At 34.9% G+C, this 12,535-nt stretch overlaps 1 pseudogene; it reads left to right on the top strand.

Moving 5' to 3' along the window:
• The first annotated feature begins 2,718 nt into the window (after nt 1–2,718).
• LOC137747847 (uncharacterized) lies at nt 2,719–4,689 on the top strand (annotated as a pseudogene).
• Nucleotides 4,690–12,535: the final 7,846 nt, after the last annotated feature.

Genomic DNA, 12,535 nt, shown 5'->3' with positions numbered 1-12,535 from the left:
ATCTGTTTGATATTAAAAAGATCATTCACGCACGGAGGTCTTGCACAAGATAAACCATGTCTCTCACCTCATCATTGTTATCAAAGCTTTGAAGGAATCCAAAAAAATTATGAGATTTTTGTCTTGTTTCCTACATAACAAGTTTTACGAGTTATGAACTACTTATACTTTGCTACGTAACAAATTTGAAACTTCACGATAATAAAGTGTCAATGTTTAATGGACTTTTGATAAAGTGAAAAAAAATTAAATTTTGATTGCTAAACTAATTAAGAGTAATTATCGATAACATATAAATCATATATTAAGATATCGACCAAATATCAACGATACAGAGTAATGAGAAATAGATGTCATACTACAAACTTCAGCAGTCCTGGGCTGAAATTAGGTCATTTTAGCCAAAAAAAAAAAAAAATCAAAAGGCTTCAACCAAACTATATGCAAAATATAATTTACCCGAGATTTTATTTTTATTTATTAAATCATATCAAAACATAAAATAAGTTTGTCTTTTTTTCCTCCAAAAATGATACTCTATATAATGTTTCACAATATGCGTTTAAATTTTTTTTTTTTTAACAAACGACATATAGTGTGGCAATATTCGTTTTGAATTGGATTAGTTTATTCTATCAACATTACTAGAACTCATAATTGACTTGCCTTATGCATAAAGTTGATTTGAAATTGACTTGCCTTACTTATCCTCAACTTTTGTACAATTATTTATCATCTGTTACAGTGGTCAGATTAGCACACATTCCAGCAATAATCATACCCTATAAACTTATCTAATGGCACTTAATACTTTATCTGCAGCATCAGCCCCAAATAGTCTTGGAAAATTGGTTTGTTGGAACACAGTCCAAATGTGCAGCTAAGATGTAATCTTAGAGTTAGTGATTTGTGTTGACACTTGTAACTATCTTACAGGGTAGATTACATGGATGGTTGGATTTGATTGTAATGGAATTATCTCTCTCTCTCTCTCTCTCTCTCTCTAACGGTAACATACCCTCTCACACATGTTTGGTGTGAGGTATGAATGAATGCAAGCAATTCTGTGAGGAACATTCTCTCTCTACAATCTCTGTGAAAATCCAAAAAACATGTCATCATCATTTTCGTTACATCTTTCCAAAATTGAGATCATAGTCTCTAAGATTCTAACATGGCCTTAGAGCCATGTTCGATCGCTTGATACTAGGCGTTTGAATCTGTGAACAAAATGGTCTGACACTCGAAGAAATTGCTTGCGTGATCTGTGTCTAACATAGTAGGATTTGGAGGTGGTAAGCTGAGAGTTCTGATTTTCAATGGTGAGAACTATGAATTCTGGAGTATAAGGATGAATATACCGAAATGAGAGATGATGAGTCCTTGTCTGTTTATCTTACCAATGGCGGAGCCAATGCGGGGGCATTGGGCTTCCTTGACCCCAATAGATTTATAAGTTATCCCTTTTAAAAAATATTTGACCCCTTTAATAAACTTTCAATTTTCTAGTCCCGCCCTCTTCTATCAGAAAAGTGACTTTTCCCAGAACCCATTTCTCACGCTACTAGAAAAGTGACTTTTCCCATAACCTAGTCCACACCAGAACCCAGCGATCTCTCTTGTTCTCCAGGTGCGTTCTTACGGCCTAACGATCTCTCTTGTTCTCCAGGTTGCATTCTTTCAGCTCTACGTCCTTCCTCTAGTAAGTTTCTCTAATCTAAAATTTCATTATTTATTTGTTTGAGTTTTTAAATTTGGAGAGGGGAGAATCTGAGTGAAAGAAGGGTGGGAAATTTGAAACCAACATAAGAAAAATTGAATCAATTCACTCATGTTAATTCCTGTATTGTAATTCTAAACCAAAATGAATGATAACAATATAAGATTTTAACATACGATGATGAAGTTGTAGCAGGAAAAAGATAAGGCAATCAAATGGAAAACAAAGGAATAAAACAAATTCAATCACATGTAAAATGAAATCTGAATTGCATAATAGAATGGATTAAGGAAGGAGGAGGTCTGGGTATTAGACTTAATATATTTCATAAACAACTAAAAACACTAACCTGAAAGAATCCATAAATTATGCTCAATTGATATAGTACTTGAAGTCAACATGGCATGTAGGAAACTGATTATGCAGAGTGATGTTGCAGATGATGCTGCAGATTAATACTGCAAACTGATTATGTAGATTAATTGTGGGGTTTATCTTAAGGTTTGTGGGGGTTGTCTTGGTCTGTGATTATGTGAACTCTACTTCTGTTAATTTGATCAAATTTATATTATGTTGTTAACTCTTTTTGGTATTATTTAAAATAGTTATGGAGAGGTATTTTAAGAGAAAATCAACCGAAGATAACCTCTCACCCTCTACAACGGATATTTCTGAAAGTTCAAATGAAAATAACATAGAAAGTATAATGACAAATCTTCCAGAGATCCTAGGCTTTGACTCCGGATATTAGAATATGATCCAAATATTAGAGATCAAGTCTGAAGAGCTTATTTACAAAGGGAATTGGTTCAACCTCGAACCCATCAATTTCCATATACGTCATTTGCAAGAATACAACGCCGTTTTAATCCGAAATGGTTCGATGACTTTCCTACTTGGTTGGAGTATAGCATATCAAAAAATGTTGTTTTTTGTCGAAGTTGTTATCTCTTCAAGCTAGACATTCTAGAGCAAGCGGGTAATGACAATTTTACTAGCAAAGGGTTTCATAATTGGAAGAAAAAATGTCGATTTCGAGTTCATGTTGGAGCTCCTAATAGTGCTCACAACCAAGCTTTACTTCATTGTGAAGCTTTAATGAATCAAAATCAACATATTAAAACAATTGTCCACAAGCAGTCAGATCAAGCACGTATTGATTATCGCACTCGTTTGAATGCATCACTTGATTGCATTTGCTTTTTATTGCGACAAGGTTTTGCTTTTCACAGTCATGATGAAAGTGAAGATTCAAGCAATAAGGGTAATTTTCTTGAGCTTTTGAAGTTTCTTGCAAATCATAATGAGGGTATTAAAGATGTGGTGTTTAAAAATGCTCCTGAAAATCTCAAGTTAATATCACCTGAAATTCAAAAATATCTTGTGTATGCAGCAACATGTGAAACCACCAATGGTATCATGTTTGATATTGGTGATGATGCCTTCTTTTCTGTTTTGGTTGATGAATCGCGTGATATATCAGTCAATGAGCAAATGGCAGTTGTACTTCACTATGTGAATACCAACGGACAAGTAGTTGAAAGATTTATGGGCATAAAGCATGTTCCTAATACCACTGCTTTTTCACTTAAAGAGGCAATTGATCAGTTATTCTCTATAAATGGATTAAGCATATCTAGATTGCATGGACAAGGTTATGATGGGGCTAGCAATATGCAAGGTGAGTTTAATGGCCTTAAGACATTTATTTTGAAAGAAAATGAAAGTGCATTTTATCTTCATTGTTTTGCACATCAACTTCAACTTGCTCTTGTAGCCGTGGCGAAAAATCATATTCAAATTGGCTCTTTTTCTGCTTGGTTAATAATGTTGTTACTATTGTCAGAGTATCATGTAAACGTCAAGATATTGTTAGAGAAAGACAACAAGCCAAAGTTATGGAAGCTATTCAAAATTATAAGCTTCCAAGTGGGCAAGGCTTGAACCAAGAAACTAGTCTTAAACGTGCAAGTGATACACGTTGGGGCTCACACTATGGTACCTTGGTAAGCTTGATTAATATGTTCTCTTCTGTAATTGAGGTGCTTGAGATGATTGTAGATGATGGTGTAAGTCTTGATCAAATAGGTGAAGCGGATATTTTGTTAAATCTTTTGCAATCTTTTGATTTTGTCTCTAGTCTTTTTCTGATGAAAGAAATATTGGGAATCACAAATTTGTTGTCACATGCATTGCAAAAGAAAGATCTCGATATAGTGAGCACTATGGCTTTAGTCAAAGCATGTAAGCAACAACTACAAGCAATGAGGGATAATGGATGGGATGATTGGCTTGATAAAGTTTCTTCTTTTTGTAGCAAGCATGATATTGATATTCCTGATATGAATGATATCTTTGTAGCTCGAGGGAGGTCACGGCGTAGAGTTGAAAATTTGACAAACCTTTATCACTACCATGTTGATCTCTTTATTGATGTTATTGATAAGCAACTTCAAGAGTTGAACAGTCATTTTAATGAGACAAGTATAGAGTTGCTTTTTTGTGTAGCATGCTTAAGCCCAGATGACTTATTCTCATCTTTTGACATTGAAAAGTTAGTTCGACTTGCTCAATTTTATCCAAAAGATTTTTCTAATATGGAGCTCACACTTCTTGAAGATGAATTGAAGAATTATATTTTTGATATGCGTTTGCATAATGAATTTTCTGCGTTGAAAGGAATTAATAGCCTTGCACAAAAGTTGGTGGACACAAAAAAGGATAGACAGTATCCCTTGATGTACTTGCTAGTGAAATGAGCATTGATTTAACCTGTTGCAACTGCTTTAGTTGAAAGAGCTTTTTCGGTGATGAAAATTGTGAAGAATTCACATCGTAATAGGATGGGTGATCAATGGTTGAATAATAGTTTGGTTGTGTACATTGAGAAAGAGGTATATGATTCTATTAATAATGATGTTGCAATACAACGTTTCCAAAATATGAGAACACGTCGTGGACAATTATAAATGACAGTATATCGATTTTTGAAAGCTATTTTTTGACCCCCATTGTCTTAAATTACTGGCTCCGCCACTGTATCTTACAAAACTGTTTGATCTAGTTAATCAAATGAGAAGCTATAGAGGAATTGGCTAGAAAGAATTGTGCAGAAAATGTTAATTAGCTTGCCTTCTGCATATGATCCTATATGTTCTGTGATTGGGCATTCAAAGGATATAAATGTGATTGAGGTTCAAGAAGTTGTTGCCTTATTGAAGAGCTTTGCACAAAGGCTGGAGAGGCATAATGAGAACAAAACTGAAAAAGCTTTTGCTAGTCTCAGTGTGAACCCCAACCATACCAATTATTCTGGAAATCAAAACAATCGATACCATAAAATTGGAAACCAAAATTCAAAAAGTGGGCTCAAAAGCTTACTTATCAATCTGGGAAGCAAATTACAACTGCTAATGGTGGTAGAAATCCTTGTAGGTATTGTGATAAGTATCATTATGGTGAATGTTTTCTTAAAGGCAAACCTAAATGTCACAGTTGTGGGAAAATTGGTCATATTGCAAAGGACTACAACAACAAGAAAAATGTTTAGCGGCTGAATTATGCAACTCAGGTATCCTCTACTCTAACTATGTTTTATGCCAGTAATGCAGTTAATATGAATTCCATTGAAGGTATGTGGTATGTGGATAGTGGTTGTAATAACCACATGACTGGCAAAGAAGGTGTACTAGTTGATATTGATAGAAGCATAACTGCAAAGGTATAAATGGGCACAGGATAAATAGTTGATGTTATTGGAAAAGGAAGCATAACGGTTGACACTAAAATAGCAAGAAGATAGATCAGCGAAATTATGCTAGTTTCTAGAGAATCTACTCAATGTAAGGCAGATGATGGAGCATGGATATTTTTTTATTTGTGGTGACAACAAGGTTAAGATTTATGATGACCTCACTATTTCCAATTTGGTTGCTAAAGTACCAATGAAAAGAAACAGAAGTTTTCCTTTGAAGCTGCAGACTGACTTACACTTTGCTTTGAGGGAAGATCTGAGTAAGTCAACATTGATCTGGCATAAAAGAATGGGACACTTAAATGTGAATAGTTTGAAGTTACTTCAGGAGCAAGAAATGGTACTTAGCTTACCAAAGATCAAGAACACCAAGGAAGTGTGTGAGGGCTGCATTCTTGGGAAACATTGCAGAGATACTTTTCCAAGAGAGCTAATAAGTAGAGTTACTATCCCACTGGAATTAGTACACAATAATGTTTGTGGACCAATGCAAACTGTTACAAAAGCTAAAAATAGGTCCTTTCTTACCTCTATTGATTATTGTACTTGGATGTGTTGGGTTTACTTCTTGAGACATAAATATGAAGTGTTCAATGTATTTAAGAAGTTTAAAGCTACTGTTAAATTGCAAAGTGGTTATAAGTTGAAGAAATTGAGAAGTGACAGAGGGGAAGAGTATACATCCATGGAGTTCAACAGGTTTTGTGAAGAAATAGGAATGGAGAGACAACTCACAGTAGCTTATTCACCACAACAGAATGGGGTAGCTGAAGAAAGAACAGGACCATTGTGGAAATGGCCAAGTGTATGATGTTTGAAAAGAAATACCACTTGAGTTTTGGGCTGAAGTAGCTAACACTACTGTGAATGTTTTAAACATAAGTCCAACTAAAGCTTTGGATAAGAAAAACCCTTTTGAAGCCTACAATGGAAAAAAGCCAAAGATTAAGCACTTAAGCATGTTTGGTTGACTGTGCTATGCACATGTTCCAGAACAATAGAGGCAGAAACTTGATTTATATAGCACAAGATGTGTATTACTAGGATATGGAAGTTGTGAAAGGCTATAAGCTATACAATATTGAATCTGGAAAAGTTATTATCTCCAGGGATGTATTGTTTAATGAAAAAACATGTTGGGATTGGAGTGCACAAGAAGAAAGAAGTATTTCAATTCTACTTGTTGAAATGTCCATTGAGAAGGAAAGAAAGACATGTGAATCAAGTTTAGCTCAAGCTGTGATATCAGAAATGCATGATTTGAAGAATCACAAATTGAGATAGATGCTACATAACAAAGTGGAGGTCCTAGTTCACAAGATTTTGATCATACTCCACTTAAGTATAAAAGTATTGCAGAAGTGTATGAGAATTGCAACTTGTGCATTATTGAGCCTGAAACTTTTGAAAATGCTGCCAAGGATGAAGCATGGTTGAGAGCAATGGAGAATTAAATTACAATGATAGAGAAGAATAATACTTGGAGTTGGTTAGTAGATCATCTGATAAACCAGTGATTAGTGTCAAATAGGTTTACAAAACCAAATTAAATTTTGAAGGGTTAGTGCAGAAAAACAAAGCAAGGTTGGTTGCAAAGGGCTATTCTCCGAAACTAGGGGTAGATTTCAATGAGACATTTGCCTCAGTTACAAGGCTTGATACAATTAGGACACTTGTTGCACTTGTTGCACAGAAAGGGTGTAAACTGTTTTGGATGCGAAGTCAACATTTCTGAATGGAGTATTATATGATGAGGTATACGTTGATCAACCTCCTGGTTTTGGGATTAAAAACAAGGAAGATAAAGTTTACAAGCCCAACAAGGTATTGTATGGCCTTAAACAAGCTCTAAGAGCTTGGCATGAAGACATCAACTCATATTTCACTAAGGCTGGTTTTCATAGAAGTCCTAGTAAGGCAACACTATATATCAAGACCTCTAAAAGTGGAATACTCATTGTGTCATTGTATGTAGATGATATCATATACACATGGAGTTCACAAGATGATATGATGAAGTTCAAAACTGAGATGATGATACAATATGAAATGACTGACCTTAGATTGCTGCATCACTTCCTAGGATTAGATGTTCTACAAACTGAATCTTGCATTTTCTTGCACCAAAAGAAATATGCAAAGACTTTATTGGATAAATTTGTTCTCAAGGATTGCAAGGCTGTTGCTACTCCTCTTGCAATGAATGAAAAACTGTATAAAGTTGATGGAAGTGAATAAGCTGATGAGAGTTTGTATAAACAGATTGTTGGGAGTCTCTTCTATTTAATTGCTACAAGACCAGATATCATGTTTGCAGCAAGTCTGTTAGCCAGATTCATGCATAACCTACCAAAAAACATATGGGAACAGCCAAAAGGGTGCTTAGGTACATTCAATGTGCACTTGACTATGGAATAGCCTATGAAAAGGGGAAAGAAGCATTGCTAATCGGTTATTATGATAGTGACTGGTCAAGGAGTGAGGATGACATGAAGAGTACCTCTGGATATGCATTTAGTCTTGGTTCTGGAGTATTTTCTTGAGCATCAATCAAGCACAGTAGTGTTACTCTCTTAACTGCAAAAGCAGCAGAAGCCATTGCCCAAGTAATCTGGTTGAGGTTTGTACTCTCAGATTTTGGTGAAGAATGAGTTGAACCAACACAGATCCTATGTGACAATACTTCGACTATAGCTATAACCAAGAATCAGTGCATCATCACAAAACAAGGCATATAAACAGAAGGTTTCATTTCACTCGAGATGCTTTACAAGATGGAGAAATTGATCTGTTGTATTGCAAGATTGAGGAGCAAGTAGCAGATATTTTTACCAAAGCATTGGCCAAAGATCGATTTGACTACATGAGGAAGGCACTTGGAGTAATCTCAGCACAAAACTTAGAAGAGAGTGTTGGAATATAAGTGTTTGTGCTAGATATGTATTTGATTAAGTCTTAGTTTTCCAGTTTTAATGTAAGTCGTTGGATCACATTCCAAATGTGCAGTTAAGATGTAATCTTAAAGTTAGTGATTTTGTGTTGACACTTGTAACTATCTTATAGGGTAGATTACATGAATGGTTGGATTTGATTGTAATGGAAAGTGAGAATCTCTCTCTCTCTTTCTCTCTTTCTCTCTCTCTTTAATTGTAATATACCCTCTCACACACGTTTGGTGTGAGGTGTGAACGAGTGCGAGCAATTATGTGAGGAACATTCTCTCTTTGCAATCTCTGTGAAAATCCAGAAAACCTTTCATCACCATTTTTGTTACATCTTTCCAAAATTGAGATCATAGTCTCTAAGATTCGAACAAGACTCGCATTGTTTTCTATAATCTCCTCCAAGCCTTTTCCCTACCCGCTAGCCTCCACTTCTATCCGAACCAAATCGCCGTTGGAGACACTATGCTTCGGATGTATAGCAAGGAAGAGAAGTAGGGTTTAACATCAGCATGTTTCTTAAGATTCAGCCAGGGTGTGTCGAATTGGTTGTCTTGATAAAATGTTTGGAGGCAGTCAGGGTGGATGACTAGGTCTTTTCTTAGAGGCAGGTCAAGGATAAGGACTAGGGCTGTTGGATTGCTCTGGATGAGCTCAAGCAGGAAGTTTGGTGCATCTGTGGTTAGGTTCAGCTACGATGAGAGACTTGTAATGTTTAGTACTCCACATGTTGGTAGCTCACAGTGCAACCAGCTTCCTAATATGAAATCAATCTAAAATATATGAAAGTCAATTAAGAAGAACAAATTATTCACATTCCTAAACCATATATAACAATAAAAACTGTTTCATAAATCTTTAAACTTCAAGAGTAAAAGATAATTTGTATATTCTATATACAAAAGCGCTAACTGGTTAGTAAGTTAATTTATCATTAAGTCAATAACTACGTTAAGCTAACTGATCTGCTTCACAATAATCCTAATGATGATGTGAATTGGTCATTTTGAAATATGATCATATTTGTAAAAATTTCACTTAAATAAAAAATATTAGTTATCCGATTAACTACATGAATAAGCAAACAGTGTTGTAAAAAAAAACAAATTTGTTGAAGACGACAATCAAATAGCTAAATGATTTATGGTTAGGTGAATCTTTACCAGAATGATCCTTGATTTATGACCCAAAAATAAACAGTTTGGATAATGAAATTAAAGTTATAGAGCGAATGAAAATGAGCAATAACTTAATTTCTAACTAAACAGTGCGCTACTAATATATCACGTCCTACTAACCATTCATAATATTTTTTCTACAAATAATTAGGTATGATGCTTGTACAATTATACCACAGTTGTTATATGATAGGATTTTTACCACCTACGCAAAAGGGTTAAAAACACATAAAATACTTGCAAGAGAAATAAGGTTATTGTAGTATAATTGACTCAAGTAAAGTCGTTCTCCACAATGATCAATTTAAAAAGATCAAAGCGAAATCAATTCTCAACTAACTAATTAAAACAAAGTTTTTGGAAGAGGTGATTTAATGACCTAAAATAAGAAAAACGAATTTAATTATTACTTAAAAACCACAACTTTAAAGAAGGATAAAGGAAACAAATTTTAGAATTCAAAGTGAGAAAGTACTAGGGTTCCACCGTCACCCTAACAATCCTATGTAACTCTTCTAAATTACTTACGAACCATACATGCATATTTTGAAGGTTAGGTTTTCCTAGATTATATTCTACTTGGAACCTCCAACATAGAACGTATATCTAACATGCAATCCGTCCGTTGTGTCCAGATCGAATGTGAACATGCAAGACTCATTAAGTTTTATGAAAACCCTTTGAAAAACCATATAACCCTTAAAACATGTCGTTCATCCTAAGAGGTTACACATATTAACCACAAGAAGTCTTAGCCAATTTTAGGGTCAACCCTCCGTCAAAATTACATCAAATTACTTTTCTAAATATCCTAACAGTCGCAAATCACTAAGACAAATAGATAGTTTAAAGTACAGTGATTAACAATCCAAAACTTGCACGCATAAATTCATAAAAAAATTAAAAAGAAACTACATATTCTTGTTAAGGATCATGGCCTCACCCTAGCAAAAATGATTAGTTACGCATATTCATAATTAAAATCAACATAATTGTATTAAACTAGAAAAAGAATGAAAACACCTGAAAGTACAAGTCTTGAAATCTCTAAGCTCTAGCCAAAATCTTCTCCCAAAAGTTGCATACGTAGAAGAGAAAGCCCTAAGTCTTAGGCTTATTTATACTACTCTAAATAAAATCCTCCAAGTAAAAGGTCTTAGAATAAGACTAGGAAACCTAAAAACTTGAAATAAAATAGAAAACATAATCCTAAATTGACTTGGTAAATTCGCCTAAAAATCTGCACAGCCACGTTTTGAACCCAAATCAGCTCCAAAACTGGCCCAAAATACCTGGATTTAAAGCTTGGACTATTTTGAACACTTCTCCAGAAAGCCATGAACTCATCTGAAGTCATCTTGGACTCCAAAAACACAGTTTAAGCCCAGAAACGTCATTTTCCAGCAACACGCACTGCTCCTTTATTTAATCGCCAGAAAATAACCGCTTGGTAAAAAAATCCCAAATTTTGACACCAACAAGCCAAGAGACACACGAACGTCCTTCAATTTGAATCACTCCAAAATTCATCCGTTTGTTCATGTTTTGCTCTGGAGGAAGTCGAATGTCTTATATTAAGAATATAAAGCAAAGTATCAAAATTCTATCAAAATAATTATCAAATTATACTAAGAATATGATGAAATATATAATATAATATTAACTCATCATTATACTTAAAATTATTTAAAATATAGGGTAATAAAGTCCAACATCATCCTAAAAAAATGTTCCAAATCATAACAAAACGAACACAATTTACCCTATAAATTTCTAACTCTAACCAAATATCCAACAATCTCTTTTAAGTCTCGGGCCTTGGCTGGGTTACAAGTACCCTACGGGTTCATATACTTCAAACCCAGCTTGCATTTTTACTACGGGCTTCAACCCCATCGGCTCATCTTTATTATTCGGGCTAATTACATTTCTCACTTTTCATATTATTATTTTCAAGATGAGTTAGGTAGTATGAAATCATATTAATCTATATCAGCAAGTTGTATCACTATTTGATCCTCAATTAAATTGATGACGTTATGAGTATGAGACATGTTGAGACCATGTGTCGGCGATGACGAAGTCATTTATGGATCAGAATGGTCTCTGACCCATGCTGTCTTTTTTTCTTCTTGCTACTATAATAAATCAATGGTGTTGTATATCAATCTAATACCCTTAAAATTCAAGTATTTTCCAAATGCAAACTCTTTTCTATTCAAGCCATTACTCATTTTTCTCTTTATCCCTCTTATTATGGTGCAATCTTCACCTTCCTTCCTTATTCTATCAACTTTTCTTTGACTTTAACTTATATTCCTCATATTTGAGTTTCTAGGTTTGTGCAATATTTTTAATTCTATCTATTTTTTTTTATTGAGCAAAAATATGATATTCATTTAACAATTCAGAATACGTACAAACTAAGAATAGTGTGCATAATGGGCCTCGATAAAAACTTTGCTGGGGATTTCAACCCGATCGAAGGAAAAGAGTGTCCCACACAACAGAAGACCTCAAATGAACAATCAAACCTACAATCCTTCCTCAAAAATAATATCGCTAATCAAATCCGGAGGTTTCTCGAACCCAACAACCACCGCCTGGGCACAAGTAACTCCAAACCGAGCAAGGCGATGCGCCACTGAATTTCCTTCCCGTTGGACATGACTCAACTTGGAACTTGACCACTTCCTAAGAAAACACCGCAAATCATTTATAATGGGGCCAAAAACTGAACTGTCAACACCTTGGTCCTTCATCGCTGACACCGCTATAACCGCATCACCTTCGAATTGTACGTGCACATCGGTCGAGTAGAGCATGTTGACCAGCAGCAGAGGTTGCCTAGCTGCCATAAACTCGGCATGCAATGCCGACGTGATCCTTTCAAAAGGACCTGCTGCAGCACCGAGAAAATCCCCCACCTGATTGCGTATCA

This window comes from Pyrus communis, chromosome 2, assembly GCF_041283825.1.
Source record: "Pyrus communis isolate YQ-2024b chromosome 2, ASM4128382v1, whole genome shotgun sequence".
Taxonomy (NCBI): domain Eukaryota; kingdom Viridiplantae; phylum Streptophyta; class Magnoliopsida; order Rosales; family Rosaceae; genus Pyrus; species Pyrus communis.
The sequence above is the reverse complement of the archived record's forward strand: the minus strand, read 5'-3'. Positions and strand labels throughout refer to the sequence as shown.